Genomic DNA, 16,048 nt, shown 5'->3' on the forward strand with positions numbered 1-16,048 from the left:
GTTTTTCTCAGTATTATGTATGCATAGTCATACAACCAGTGCACGCTTTGAAACTTTCACTGCACATCTGTGCATCACTGCATGGACTAGGCACCAAGCCAAAGGCTGAATTCCTACGAGTCCGTGCAGCTCCCACACGTTTACAGCACTAGGACCCAGAGGGAGCTTAATTTCTGTGAGTCAGTGCAGCTAGCTGAGCCCTGAGAGCAGTGAATGAGGCTGGAAAGGCAGAGGGAATGTGAATGGCTCTTCTGGCTTGGGAAAGTGTCCACGGACTGGGGTGCTACAGACTACAAAACGGCCTGGACAACCCTCTGGATTCCCTGTACCCCCGGCATCCAGTGATACTGCTCTGAGGTGAGTGACCCCACAACAGTCAGTTTTCACAAAGCAAGTAATGTGGCTGTTGCACCAGTTGTGGAAGTTTGGTATCTTCAAAATTAGCCAATGTGTTTTTTGTTGTACAGTGATTTTTGCTCTCTTGAGGAGGAACAGATCAGATGTCTTTGAAATAGGGAGTGCCTGTTGCTTAAAAATAGCATTTGCAAGAAAAGCATGGGCTAGTGAAACTGTAAATTGCATCTACTAATGCAAGTTAAACTGCACACACATCTGGAAGGTGTTCATAAAGCATTTGTATTTAAGCTTAAAGCTTGAAAAACATCTTAGTAAGAACAGCTTAATCTTAGAGAAACGTAAGTAGTATTCTCATTCTTTTTATCCAGGTATATGAGAACTTAGTTTTATTTGCATCGTACAGCAGTTACATCTACATGAAAATTCTTTACTGTCTTTGTTCTGAATATTAAGGCTTACTTAACACTTTCCTTTTTTTTCCCTATGATAATTCTACTCTAGATAAGAACTCCTTTCCTTCTTTACTAATATAAATAAATAGGAATTCTGGTAAATCAAAGCATGACTGGCCCAAGGCAGAAACCTCTTAGCTATAGGCAGAACAGTAGTTTACACTAGAGACTGTGTATCCTCTAGGATGTCCACTTGGAAAAGCTTACAAACTCCCTGCTGCCTGCCTGTTAGTGACAGGATGAAACTGACAATGTTTATTGATTTATACCGGGTGATAACACTGTTTTATCTGATACACTAGTCAGAGACAAAAATGGGGACCCCAGACAAGGAGACAGAAGGAATTTGCGTGCTGAGAACAAAAAGTGTTTGTGCTTCAGCTGCTTTCTTCACTTTAAACTCTCCTTATATGCTCAAGAAGTTTTAGAAAAACAGCAAAAGTGAGCATGCTTGTCAGGCTGGTTTTTCCAAGTTGTCACAACTTCAAAGTTGCATTGTAACTGTTAGACAGATAATTTATGGGTGTTTTCATGCATTAGAGTATCACAATAAAGTCTTTTGGGGCACTTTTTTGCTAAGCCAAAATAAAACGTGACAATTCTCTGCAAAAAGATAGAGAGGAAGCTAACTTGCCTGTACATTCATGCTCTTTGCACTTCTGAGCTATTGCAGATATTACAGAAAACAGGCTTTTTGAAATAACTGACAACTACCATTTCACACATTTGTCTGAAACTCAGAAGGTTACAATATTTTCTGCACTTTCACAAAGAGGTTACAGTGATGGAATGAAGAACCAAATACAATGGGAGCATTCACATGAGTATGATATGAAAGATTTGGCCTTTAAATATATTAATAATTATATATATGAATCATTTTCTAACAAATCTCAGCAAGGTCTGGAGAGGAGCCCTCCTGACGAATCTGTGCAGTAGAGTAATAGTGATTTCACATCTTGATCAATCCCAGCCACTCACCCTAAAGGGATCTTTCAGTCTCACAATAAGGTAGTAAAGAAAGTTAACTGTGGCTTTCTTTTTCTCATCCTCTTAGCTAAGCAGTGTCCATTTTCTCAATCAAAAGCTTAAATTATCTTTTCAGATGTCCTCATTTAAGTTCAGTGGAGAATTACAATGCGCACAAAGGATCATTCTAACCCATACGCTAAGTAAACAATTGTTACACAGAATAACTAGGCAGTCTATGTAATCACCGTAAGATGTTAATTTTAAAAATCAGGTTAGAAAAATACCTAAAATATGTATTCAGATTAGCATTTTCAAGTGTAAAATGTCTTTCTTTAATGGGATACCTAGAACAAGGGTCAGATAGAACGCATTTAAAAACTAGATTATTACAATCAATAGAATAAGTCCCATAAATTCCCCTACTGCTCCATCCATGGCTTTGGCCATATAAAAATGTTCCTTTAAATGCAAATTCTATTAACTGGTTTTCTGTTTCTTTATGAAATGCTTTTAGGACTAACAGAATATTGAATAATTATTAATTAGCATTAATTGAATTAAATTAAAGGCATGTGGAAAAAATATTGGTAATTTTAAGAAGTTAACATAATTCCGCCTTTTTTTTAGTCTGTATTTTAGGAACAAACTCTGCTGATAAAAAATAAAGGGTTAATAAAATTAATGCTTTCATTCCAAAAGATTCAATATTTTAACACAAAAAGTCAATGCTGGATTGGTGGGTTTAGAAATATTTGCCTACCCTTCAAATCTCAGTCCAGTGAAAGCTAGTGAAACTCAACTCCTTTCAAACCAGCTACAGCAATGGTGACCTCTGCCGGCAACTGCCCTCTCGTGAAAAGAAGTTTTAAGGGCTTATTCGGAAAGTGACCATGAACAAAAACATTTATTAGATCAGCTGATACACTTATGTAAAAAAATGTAAGATAACACCTCTTCCCACGAAACTTGCCTCATGGTAAAGAAAGTGAAAGGCACGTGTAACAATGTTACTACAACAGCATTTCTTTCACAGTAAGAAGGAAATTCTCTCTATGCTGAATCTGACTTGAGCCCCGTCACAGAGGCCGATGTATTTAAGAGCATTTCTACGACAGAAGTGTCTCCCGCTCTGGGATAGATGTCCTATAGGATGCGTATGGCTTGTTCTCCTGACACAATGCCCTTTGTGCAGCTCTGCTGAATTCATTAAATATTTGTGTGTGTGTGTTTTTATACCAAAAATTATGTTGCCAAGCAAAGCAAGATCATTTTTGCTGTTGCCAAGAGATCACAGTATCTATTAACGTGAGTTACGTGCACTCTTATCTGCCCAGTTCCACTAATACTAAAGCTAAGTAACTTAGTCATTGGAAAGAAAATCTCAGATCCTTGATATAAACCTGTACTGTCCCCACATTCTGAATATTGCTTGTAGTCCTGATCATCATTTATATCTCAGAAAAAGAATAAAGTAAAACAAGAAAAGGTGCAGGCTGATGAAAGGCCTGGAACATTTTCCGCATTTAGAGAAACTACATAGATTACGATTTCTAAGTCTGAAAAAGAGATGGCTGAGGAGGGGTATAATGAAGATATTTATAGTCATAATTGTCCTTCAGATGTTTAAAAGGAAATGGCTGTTGTCTTGTCTCCCAGTTCAAAAATCGAGGAGAGGGAAATAAAACTAGCAGGTGGCAAGTTCAAGGCAAACAAAAGATGGTGGTTCCTCTCTCCATGCATAATTGAGCTATGGAATTCCTTTCTACAGGATATTGTAGTTCTAAGGGGTTCAGAAAGTAATCAGACATACTAAAAGCAAAGACACTACCTGTGGTTCAGGAAATCTGTGATTCAAAAATGACTGCTGAGTGGGAGAGTACACCAAGGAGATGATCACCATATGGTTGCCCTATTCATACACCACTCCCTAAACATTATTAGCTACTGCAGGAGACAGAACACTGACCCGGGTGAACTTCTGTTCTCGTACAGACACCCCAACCTTCTCCTCAGTGTTTTAGCCTGTCAAATACTTGACCTACCCTAGCAAGAAAAAAGGTGACTATGTAATATTTACTATGGGTTGCTAGTTTGTTGATGAAAGAATGGTGATTCTGGCAAAACGAAAAGGTAAAGATAGCATTCTTTATTTTCATTTTTGTTCAAGAATTAGGTGTAGGCACATGTTGATGTAAGTTTCCACTACAGAAAAGACTGAGATTTACAGCTATTCAGGCAAATCAATGTCCAAATAGATTATGACTGAGATATTGGAGAAAGGCCTATGAAAGTACATAACTGGTTGATCTTGTGAAATTCACTGAAATATACTGCAAATGAGAAAATACAATTTTATCTCATAACTTTGTGGCCTGTTTATTTGTGGAGCTTACACCTTATTTGAAACTCATTATTGAACTCAAATCTTTTCTAACTGCTTTCACTAAAAATGTTATACCTACATCTAAGTAAAAAGTAGCATGGAAATATTACATCATTAATTACACTGACAATATACCTTTCACTCTGAGAACTGCATCACACTGCAAAATGCAACAGTCCAGAGAATGGCAATGCAGTGAAACCTGAATGCCAAGAACTGCCAACATATTCCAAGGTTGAAAGGCAGAGACATGAGATGTCAACCTGACTTTGCTAACCTATCCCCAAGTGCAGATGACTTGCGGTTGATGCATTGAATGTTTTTCAGCCTGTAGCATGTATAAAGAAACACTACAATTATACAGAACTTTCTGTGCGTAAAAGTGGGATTTTGTGCCCACAAATTTTGCTTCTTTGAGATTATTAAGTACTTGCAAATGAGTTATGATGTACTGGAACATTAACACCTGGCACTTGTAAAAAATTATGGGGATACAGGAGAAGGGATGAAATCAAATTTAATGGATACACAAATGAAGACTTAAGACGCTGACTGCATTGGCAGAGAGTCCTGTGTGTAAAAGTGGGATTTTGTGCCCACAAATTTTGCTTCTTTGAGATTATTAAGTACTTGCAAATGAGTTATGATGTACTGGAACATTAACACCTGGCACTTGTAAAAAATTATGGGGATACAGGAGAAGGGATGAAATCAAATTTAATGGATACACAAATGAAGACTTAAGACGCTGACTGCATTGGCAGAGAGTTGAGAAGTCACCAAGGATATACAGAGTTGGCTACAGCAATTCGCTAGTCAGCATGTCTCTGAATGCATTAGCTCCAAATGAAGCACACCCAAGTACACCACGCTGCACAGTTGCTTTCATGTGTTTAGAAGAATGAGAGACAGAAAGATACAGTACTTGACTACCTTCAGGCATAATGTCTGTGTGACTATATTCATGTGAAAAACATTTAGATTACACCATTACTGTGCAGCAGGAGAAAATATGCAAAGCACTGCTCAATATTTTGAGCCTGCATACAGCTATTAAGATGAAAATTGCTGTATGCATGTACAAATCAGGCCCTACTTAAATACATATGTGAACGAGACTTCTCTGGCATATTATCTAAATCCAAAATTAAAATGACTGCATGAGGTAGTTTGAAATAACATGCTTGATGGCTTTACTGCCAGGCTTCTGTAGCATCATTTGAATTTCCTGTGCCATTGTTCAATGAATGAAACACCTTTGACTCTTCCTTATCTTGGAGGCAATGTTTATTTCCCAGTAAAGAGCCTTTCTTCTTTTTTTCCTAGGCTCTTGCATTTACAACAATGCTTTGAGATTTTATGGCATAATAGTTGACACTATCAGATGACCCAAATCAAGATCTATCAGACTCACATTTCTCTGTTGCTGGGATCAGTTTTATCACATGAACATGGCTTCCATATTTCATAGTGGTATTCCCTGGAAGAAACTGTGAGATGGTGACAACGCATAGCAAAAATCCCGAGGAATTGCCTGGCCTGGACTTTACAACCCAAACCCTTACACAGTCTCCCTTCAGTCTGACAGTCCCTACAAATATTTTCTGAACACAACTCTGATCACTGTCAGAAATCATACCTGCAGTAACCAGACCACTTGATGTAGTTCAAGACTTCTTTTGTTCAGGGATTTTCTGAAACTGAACACAGACCATTAAACTAATTAAAAAAAAATCTTTCCTTAATTTATGTTCCTGGCTCCAAAATCAAATTTCCTGTTCCCATAGGGTCCATAACAACGTGCTAATAAAAGATCAGATTCTACTCCCATTGACTTGTTACATATCAAAACTCCCATTGATTTCAGTGGAAAAAGATTCAAGCACAAAGACAGAAAAAATCAAACAGAAGGTAAGAATTTATTTGACTTTGTTTTGGGCCTTGGTTTACATATTATTGACAAAATCATAATGACCATTTATGTTATACAAATATGAAGCTCCTTCCAGGAATAAAATGAATGAAATGAATGAATAATCGATAAAATCAATCTGCTTCTTACACTCAGGGTTGGTCTTTTATTTTGAACTGCCATATTTGTGAGAAATGTTCCTGCGTTAGAGAGTATGTAACAAAAATTGATTTAGCTCAGTTAGTTGTTAACTGCTCAGAAGAGTAATAAAAGATTAGACTGTTTCTGACAGTTCTGACCTACAATGAGTAAATTAGCCCAGTATAAATACCACTGAGAAGCAGATTATTTCGACAACCTTCTAAGTATGGCTTTGCTAGTTTAAAAATTACTATTTTGATTTTTTTCCTATTCTTAATCGTTTCGTATTTTTCCCTCTGTATTGTATAGGTATAAAGGCGACACAGATATTTTTGTGGTCTGGTTCACTGATTTACTTGGATTGTCTTTATTTTGTTATCTACGCAACCATATGTGATCCAGGCTCTTTAAAAAAAAAAAAAAAAGAGTTGTTCAGAAATTTTTGTGATGGAAATTTGCCAAGCACCTCATTGCTATATATTACTTTGATTATGATAAGTTTAACAGCTCTGGCTCACAGAATATGTGTTTTTCTATTTTGAAACATATCTTTTATTTTTTTGAAGCCTTTATGTGCTGGATGACTCAGGTATGAAAAAAGACCTGTGCTTGTTCACAAAGAGATTTGCCCTGTGGTGAATGACACAGCCTGCATTTTCTGAAATGCATCATTTCCTGCCCATCATTTTGCGATCCTTTTGAGACACTCTATGTACCAGCCCCAGACCAGTAAGGTGTTTAAGGCGTGTGCGTTACCACAGCCATACAAATCGCTCATTTGAACTATTCATTGCTTAACACATTTCAAGAACAACTCACAATTCTGATGAATATAACTATAAATTCAGCCCTACTTAGGAACTGTACTTTCACTAATCATGAAAACGATTACACTGCAGCCTTTAGGGAGGGTCAGCAGGGCATATCAGCTGCAGTGGGTCAGTAGGTAAGAATTAACTGTCAAGTTGTGCAAGCATGGATGTCTTTTGTCTCTGCAGCTGTCCATATCCTTAATTTTCTGGTGCTTGCTATTTCAGACTGAAAATTAACACTTCTACACAGCAGCCTTTCAACAATGGCAGTTTTCCTCATGGGCAAGGGGGCACAGAATAGCCATCTCTGAAAATGTACAAATTTTTCATCTTATTTAGATGTATAAAGCAAACTTTCTAACTGCAATTGATGGACTGCTACATTGCACAGTCTGCAGGCAGCTGCTGGCCAGAGATTTGTGACTTCATAGGACAATTTGCTTCAGGGCAGGATGATCTACAAAAGAAAGGGTAATTTTTTTTTTCAAAAGCAGCTACTAATTTCCAGTTGCACTGTATTTGTGTGTCATATTTAGGACCCACTTAGCAGGTTCTGAAGCATCTGAAAATCAATATGGAGTTTGGGAGCACAACAGCTTTGGAAATTCGATCCCAGGAACTGAGAACTGGGCATTTAAAAACTGAGATACCCACAAATAATGTGTTCTATAGGGCACTTGCTAAGAGAAGTATGCTAACTTACATTGCATTCTATATCAGCTTCCGCTTGTGTTTCTGGAAATCCGTAGGAAACAAACTGTACATGCTGCTTTTGTGTTTAAATTTGTGTCCATTTGTTCCTACGGTTTTAGTAAGTTAGAAACAAACAAAATAAATGATTTCTAGTAATTCACATTTAGTAGAGTTTCACACTCCATTCAAATTTTACTGCTCTTTATCTCTACAGATCTCAAGGAGTAAGTACACTATGGGTGTGAAATGCTCAAAACCTATGAGACAAATACGCATGCATATAATCTTAGGGGGATTTAAATGTTCTGAATTACATGAACACATTAATTCTTTTGAACTAAATATGCACATGGATATAGGGATTGTTGCTTTTACTTTGTATAGCTACATTTCATTAAATTTGAGGGATTTTTGGATTCTCTAGAAAGGCAATGGATTCCCAAGTAACCATTGGGTTTATTCTGTTTTGTACTAATATATCAAGCTTCCATAGGTTTGCTTGGTTATAACTTCAGTAACCCAAGTATAGGCTTATTTCACTTCCATTTTCTACCAGATGCCTTGCTGGAGAATGATGTTGCACACGTGCCCCACATGAATAAAGGGACTACTCCCTACTGTCTACCTTGCCCACCGACAATGGTAACGTTTTGCATTGCAAAAGTTACAGCTTTCTGTCTGAATTAAGAAAATCTCTTAAGAGTCTTTTGTGGTCAATGGATATATGCTCCTTATGTACCGGTAAGAGAACAGGAAATTCCATATCCAAAATTAGTAACGTAGAGGGTATCTTAAGTTTTCCATGGCTTTCTGACTTTTTTTTGTATGCTAGCACTTTATGAACACAGGTAGAACTATGGACACCACCTACAGCATCGTGTTTGACAAGTTTGTTCAGATTGCTGATCACCAGAAAATGTCACATTTGTATACTTTTCTGTTTGTTTCTGATCTCCTAAGAATTCTTAAGTAGCAGGAAAAATAAATGCATAGTTACATCTTTCTTTTTTTTAATTATTGCTACCATCTTCACACATCTAGAAAAGGACTAAGCTTTGTGTTGGACTTTCAAGATGGAAAATACTTCAAAGTGACAAACATAAATAAATTTTTGTTAAAAAAAACAGTATACAGATTAAGCAAGTCAGTTATACAGGGTCCCCTGAGAGGAAGATGGCCTTCAAATATTGAGAAGTGTAGAATCAAAGAATAAATCAAATTGTAAGGGACCTCAGGAGGTCATCTGTCCAGCTTCCTGCTCAAAGAAGGATCTAAGTACCAGTTACTACAAGACTAGGATTGGGTAGTCAATAACAAGCAGCAAACTTTCTGCAATATTATTTTCTTGGATAGATGTGATCAATGCAGAATTCTGGGGATGAGCAGAGTACAGCCATACAGCAGCTGTTTAAGGAACTCAGAACCAAGTAACAGCATTATGGGTGACATTCAGTCTCCTAGGTAAGACTCGAATTGGCTCCACTGATGAAAGATGATGTCCATGTGATAACGGCCTGTATTTATTACTGTTTTGAAACCTGCAAGGTTTTCCATATGAGAAGCCACCCATTCTTTCTCTCATTAGTCAGTTTGGGGGTTTTGGTCTTGTTTTAGGGGTTTCTTTTTTGCTTTTCCTTTCCAGCTCGCTGCAGTTCAGAGTCATCAGCTTTGGTATTTTCTCTTTTTATCATATATTGCCTTTGACCAAGAGTTCAGGTTAAGTGCTTCCATCATCTATAAAAAAAGGTATCCTTTCACAGGCTAGATTCTTTCCTCACTATTTGGCTGCTGTACTGGGGACTAGGCCAAACTCTTCAGCTCTCCCCACGACCGTATTTTTGGACTTAAGCAAAACAGTATAAGTCCAAAGGGGCTTAAAATCATGGGTAGATTCAGAAGGCTCAGATGCTTGGTGCCTCTTCCACTACAAAAGCTAAGTGCATCAAAGGGAACCACCTGATGACAGGTTCAATAACAACAGAAAACAGTTGTTCACACACCATGTAGTTAAGCTGCAGAACTCCTAGTCACAAGGTATTTTGCTGCTAAAAATGTAAATGGATTCAAGGAATAGCTAGACAGGTACATGGAAGGGAAATATGCTGAAGATTTTAAACACACAGAAAACCCCTCCAGCACAGAAAGCTGCTCATCCAAACACTACAGAAGGATAGGAGTGTGGTTGGAAAAGTACCACTATATGCTTATCTTGCTCTTAGACACTTCCTTTTTGCCTCTGTCAGAGACAGGATCAACAAGATAAGCCTTTCATCTGGTCCTGCACGGTCATTCTTATGTATTGATAGTATGTTAAAGGGGTTCTCTTTAATGGGGAACAAGTTGATTATTCTTTCTTCTGATCACAGTGTTAGCAATTTTATTCATTTCCCTCAGCAAAACTGATCGTACTAACTGCACTTCTTACCTGGAAGGAAAAAGTACACAAACTGTGACAAAAGAAATAAATAAGTACAGAGAGAAAATTGCCTCTTTATCCTGTTTTAACTCTTTTTACTGTGGGTACAGCATGGAGACAGTTATTTTTCAATCAATTATCTAACATTCATTCAAGGTTGTTTTATACTCACTTCTTCCCATAATAACGGCTCCAGTCCTGTAAATAAGGCTGGTATTCTTTGTTCATCTATGGATGACATTCCTCTATATTCCTACCACATACCGGCTGTTTCATAACATATGTTGTTTGCTTATGCTCAGTTTACCAAGCGATCCATAATGCTCTATGAAAAGTTTTTTCCTCTTCTTTGTTTGTCATACTCTTCATATTTACATTAATTGCAAATATTATTTGTTGCTGCAGGTCACAGACACACATGTTAAATAGTTAAGGGTCTACCCTTCTCTATTCCTCTGGGTTCATATTTTTACTTCAGTGCCTTCACTGTATTAAAACAAGCAGTACAATAAGCAGCAGAAATAATGAAACCTTGTTCTCTGTGTGGTGGTCAGAGTTTCTGGTGTCTACTAAATTTGCAAGCATCTGTGAGGTTTGAATAACTTTTAGGACATACAGGTACACATGCCTGCCTTAACATAAATTCTCTAATCAAACGGACCTCTAACACCATAGTTTTTATTTTGGTCAGGACCTCTACCTAACCCGCATTTTCATCAAACTTGTAGAAACATATTATCTTTAACGTATTATCTTTATGTAGAAACCTATTAGCTTTAAACCCTCTAACCTTCTGTCAGATGTTAGGACGAGAGGAAATGGCCTCAAGTTGCGGCAGGGGAGGTTTAGATTGGATGTAAGGAAAAATTTCTTTACTGAAAGAGTGGTGAAACATTGGAACAGGCTGCCCAGGGAAGTGGTGGAGTCCCCATCCCTGGAGGTATTTAAAAGACGTGTAGATGAGGCGCTTAGGGACATGGTTTAGTGGGCATGGTGGTGTTGGGTTGACGGTTGGACTCGGTGATCTTAGAGGTCTTTTCCAACCTCAATGATTCTATGATTCTATGATTCTATGTGATCGACACTCAACAATTTCAGGGGTCATTGGGTCAGGGGTTCACAAGACAGTGTCATTTCATAAGTGTCATTTCTGTATTAAAACAGACTAAAAACAGGTGATGCTCTTTGTTGAACCCAGTTTGAAGTCTACGCAGCAACCAAGAACTGTGTACTCAGTTATGCAATGCAGTTGTGTAGTAGCTCATGTTTTATTTACAGAAATGTCAAGCCACAGAAACTAGGCATGCTTTTATTTTCCATGTCAAAAATCCTTTCCATTCCTCTCCTTGTTATTGGTGTTTCTTATCAATGCTATAAATATTCAACATCTATGTTTTTGTTCTGCCTAGATCCAAATCCTCCCTGCCCCAGTCATTCTTGCCAAACTCTCCTCCCATCATTTTCTCAGGCACATGCTGTAAACAGAAGAGTGCAGAGGTTCACTGCTCAGCCTCACATTCCAGGACACTTTACATACGCCAAAAGTGTGAGTTTCTGGCTTTGCAAAAGCATGCAGAATCACATGCATTAGAGTGACTTTGATCCATGAGCTCTCCCTGGATGCATTCCCGCACTGTAAACTGCCTTTGCGAAACAGACTAGTGTTGTGAAGGACTGTACTAAAGACCACTTTTTTTCTCTGTGTGTTTTGAGAGAGAAAAGCATGTGGCCCTTTCCCTCTCATTTCTCCCACTCCTCCTTTTCTAATTGAAAGCAAAGAAAGTAGAAAACTATTTAATGAACTGTAGAATTTCTTACCTTTGTTCAATATTTCAAATTTTTAAAAGAATTCAAGTAATTTGAATTTAGTCATGATCGTGCCATCACTTGAAAGTGAAAGGAAATATTTTCTAAGAAAATAACACATTTCCAATGCCACAGAAAAACTCACGTAATATTGTTGGCCAGATTTAAAGTTCATTTCTCCACCTTTGAAATAAAACAAATTTGCAAAAGCTCATTTCCAAGTGACATATATTTAAACTCTGACACTGTGCACAGAAACTAGGTACACACCTAATCATCAAAACTTCCCTCTGGTTTTGATTTTAAGCAGGCAGAAAATGATCTTGTAAGGTGTACAACTCGATTATCTGCTTTGAACCTAATATTCATCCAAAAAACCCCCACAGAAAAGTGGAAATATGCTAAATGCAAACACAATAGGACTCTTTAAAAAGATTTTAATGTCAGAAACCTGCTAGGCATACGTTATTTAAAAAAAACCCAACAACTTATTTTTCTTGTGTTAGACAATCTAAAACTGTCATGTATTCATCATCTGATGAAAGCTGTAGTAAAAATAGGCAAATACCAAAGAAAAATCTATTCCTAATGCCATGATTATGACAACAATCTGTGGAGTCTCACTCTTCAACAGCATTTAGAATTTTCATACTATAAGTCATATCTGGCTACAAATGTCATCTTTTGTCTCTTTCCACTATATGCTCATGCAAACTACCCTCCTTCCAATTCAGAATAAAATTGCTTTCTTGTAACTATTATGATTGTTCCTAGCAATTGATTCAACAGACAAAAGCAGTAACAAATAATACTGTAATAAATACGACGAGGTGCACATCAAATATCCAGACAAAGGAAATATGTGGTTACATACAGTGTTAAGTGATACAATGACAGTGAATTTCAAATATGTCAGGTTATTTGAACTAATTAATATCGGCACACAAAACATGGAAATACAGATTTGAAATCAGACTTTTCTTAATGCTTTTTGTGGAGCTAGAGAATGTGTAAAGTCCAGCCATGGTATGCTGACCTGCCTGCCCAAGAGTGCCAAAGACTTTGTGAATGTGTTCACTTAGCACTTGACCTACTGTGCAAATGCATACATTTCATAAAGGATGCAATTTCTATTTTTCTCTATGGGAAAATATTTTTAGGTATTCTGTTGAGGCAGTTGTTCTCATTCTGTCCTGCACACTGCTGAGTGATCTGCACTAAACTGAAATACAAACTAGAGTCATAATTCTGTGGGGAAAAGATTATGCATTTTATTATGCTTCCTCTATTGTGACTAATGACTAGACAACAAAGACCAAAACCATATCAGATAGCTCATGTCTATCACCAGCAGGTTCCCAGCTGACCACAAGTTGTAGGTGCAGTGTATAAGCTTTGGAGTAAATGGGCCTAGATTCTTTCCAAAATCCAAATACCATTCTTCACAGGGCTGAACATAAAGGTAGAAAAAGAAACCATTTTTGGTTTATGTTACCCAGCACAGGAAACCAGAATTGAAAATTAGTATTATAAACTCTGAGTGAGTTAGTAACAAGTTTTACTTGTTAGTAAAAGGTCCAGTGTGAATTTGGAATGAGAATTTATATCCCTTCCGACTTCTCCCACTCATATGGGGGAGCTCCAAATTACCTGTTCTAGAAGCAATGCAGCATGGACTCATGGTAAGGCACAAAGCAGAGGAAACAGAACTGAACTACGAAGAAGAGCTCTGACAAAACCCTTTAACCTCCTTCTCCTATTTCCTTCAGCTTTATTTCACTTTTCTCCCAGAAATGCCATCATTCAACAAATCATAAAATAAAAAGGAAAAGGAAGAATCTTCCATTTCCAGCATTTGTGTTGAGTGAAGCCTTATCAGCATGAGATAAATTTATCATCTTGATCCTCTGAAAAAAAAAAAGAGAAAGAGAAGTAATTGCTTACTTTGTAATAATGGATCTTACCTAAGGTTCTACCATCTGCTTTGCACAGTCTGTGCTACATAGTACAGTACAGCCAGATGAGAAAATGTTTAATCCAGGTGCATGATTTGCAGCCAGATGTCTGTGTTGTAACTTTTATCTTTATATGATTGGTAATTAGACTACTGTGTCATATTGTATTGGGACACAAAATGATTATGAATACATTAACTGTGACATCGTATTAAGGTGTTAAGTGTGCTTGGAACTTCCGATATTACAAATGTGATGGAATAGCTTCACATGACAAATATCAAATATTCATCAAAGCAAGCAGTCAATAAAATTGTGCAACCATGTGGGTGCAGGAAAAAAGATGATTCATTTACAGATGTGCTGATGATAAATTTTTCATCATTGCACACAACCTTGGGCACATCAGGAACCAGACAAGTATTTAAACAACCACCGTTATTTCCAACTGGACAAACTCTTGCAAAAAAATTTGACATAACCTGTCTTCAGCTCCTATTTGAAACAATTTTTGCTAGATGTAAGAAAAAAAAAACATAGAAATATCCTTTTGGGATTAATTCTCTAAAAATAGTAACTGAAAAACCTACTGAGTTAACTCTAAAATACCCCATTTCCCTTCCAGGTATGATTTTTGCTGCTAGTAGTAATATCTGCAAGAGGCTAGGTAGGTTGGTATTATTTATCTTTCGAAAAGCTTCTAAAAACTTGTTTTGATTCCTAGAGGCTCTGCAAATTATCTGTCCCAGAAACAAGGCAACATTGCAGCATCGTTCAGAAAGAAGAATGTGAGAGAGGGCAGGTGCCATGTTCTAGTCTGTTAATCTGTACATTACAGTGTAACCTAATGTAAACCTATAAAATGGAAATAAAGTTCTTCTACTTGGAGGGAGCCTTAGTGAAAATCTTCAAATTATTGTGAAGAACAATACAAGTTTTCAGGAAGCAATTAACTGCTTGACTGAGAATACCCCTACTTTTTATTTTATCTAAAACACATGGGTGATATTTTGAAACATTTGACTGAACTCAGTCACTCAGTCTTGATTATGGTTTGGCGTTTCCCTCTGTGTAGGCCGATCCATAGGGAATGCCATTCATACCAACACTGAAGTAGAGCAGGATGACTCAGCTGATTAATCAGCTTTCTCTTTTCTTACTAAGAAGCAAGTATTTGGCTTCCCCAACTGCTCAAGTGATCATTGTCCAGCTCATGTTATAACTCATATAGTCTTGGTCACCCCTGACTCACATTCTATGAGAAGGAAAGTAACCTGTAACCTACAATCTGTTACACAGCTGTATGACTGATGAACACAAATAGCAATACTGCACCCAGTGTTTTCTGTTCGCCATGAAATCCTTGTCATTTGGGGGAGAATTGTTTCCGTTCCTGTTGCTTTCTGATCAAGATTTGTCCCTAATTTGGAATCAACCATAAACCCTGGGTTTATGGGTTCTGACAGCGGTATCAATTGCTATCTAGACAAGTAGCTACTGAAACCAGAGCACCTGAATTTTGCTAAATAAATCTAGCCACTTCCTTAGCTAGAACATAGCACAGAATCTGCAGATGAGTGTTGTGGTTTAACCTCAGCCGGCAACTGAGCACCACACAGCCACTCATTCACTCTCCCTGCCCCCCGCAGTGGGATGGGGGAGAGAATTGGAAGAGTGAAAGTGAGAAAACTTGTGGGTTGAGAGGTTGAGATAAGAACAGTTTAATAATTGAAATATTGTAATGATAATGATAATAATAGTAGTAGTAGTAGTAGTAGTGTTGTGGTTTAACCTCAGCCGGCAACTGAGCACCACACAGCCACTCATTCACTCTCCCTGCCCCCCGCAGTGGGATGGGGGAGAGAATTGGAAGAGTGAAAGTGAGAAAACTTGTGGGTTGAGAGGTTGAGATAAGAACAGTTTAATAATTGAAATATTGTAATGATAATGATAATAATAGTAGTAGTAGTAGTAGTAGTAGTAGTAGTAGTAGTAGTAGTAGTAGTAGTAGTAGTAGTAGTAGTAGTAGTAGTAGTAGTAGTAGTAGTAGTAATAGAATATACAAAGCAAGTGATGCACAACGCAAATGCTCACCACCTGCCAACTGATGCCCAGCCAGTCCCTGAGCAGAGGCTCCCCCGGCCAGTGT

General features: G+C 37.5%; 1 protein-coding gene across 1 annotated transcript in view; it reads left to right on the forward strand.

Moving 5' to 3' along the window:
* The first annotated feature begins 219 nt into the window (after positions 1 to 219).
* Positions 220 to 16,048, forward strand: part of NGF (nerve growth factor) — a 37,995-nt gene continuing 22,166 nt past the window's right edge. The window contains exon 1 of the mRNA XM_009272701.1: positions 220 to 325. The gene's annotated coding sequence lies outside the window, so the exon portion shown is untranslated. The remainder of the gene's footprint in view (positions 326 to 16,048) is intronic.

Source organism: Aptenodytes forsteri, unplaced genomic scaffold, assembly GCF_000699145.1.
Source record: "Aptenodytes forsteri isolate BGI_AS27 unplaced genomic scaffold, ASM69914v1 Scaffold142, whole genome shotgun sequence".
NCBI classification, from domain to species: domain Eukaryota; kingdom Metazoa; phylum Chordata; class Aves; order Sphenisciformes; family Spheniscidae; genus Aptenodytes; species Aptenodytes forsteri.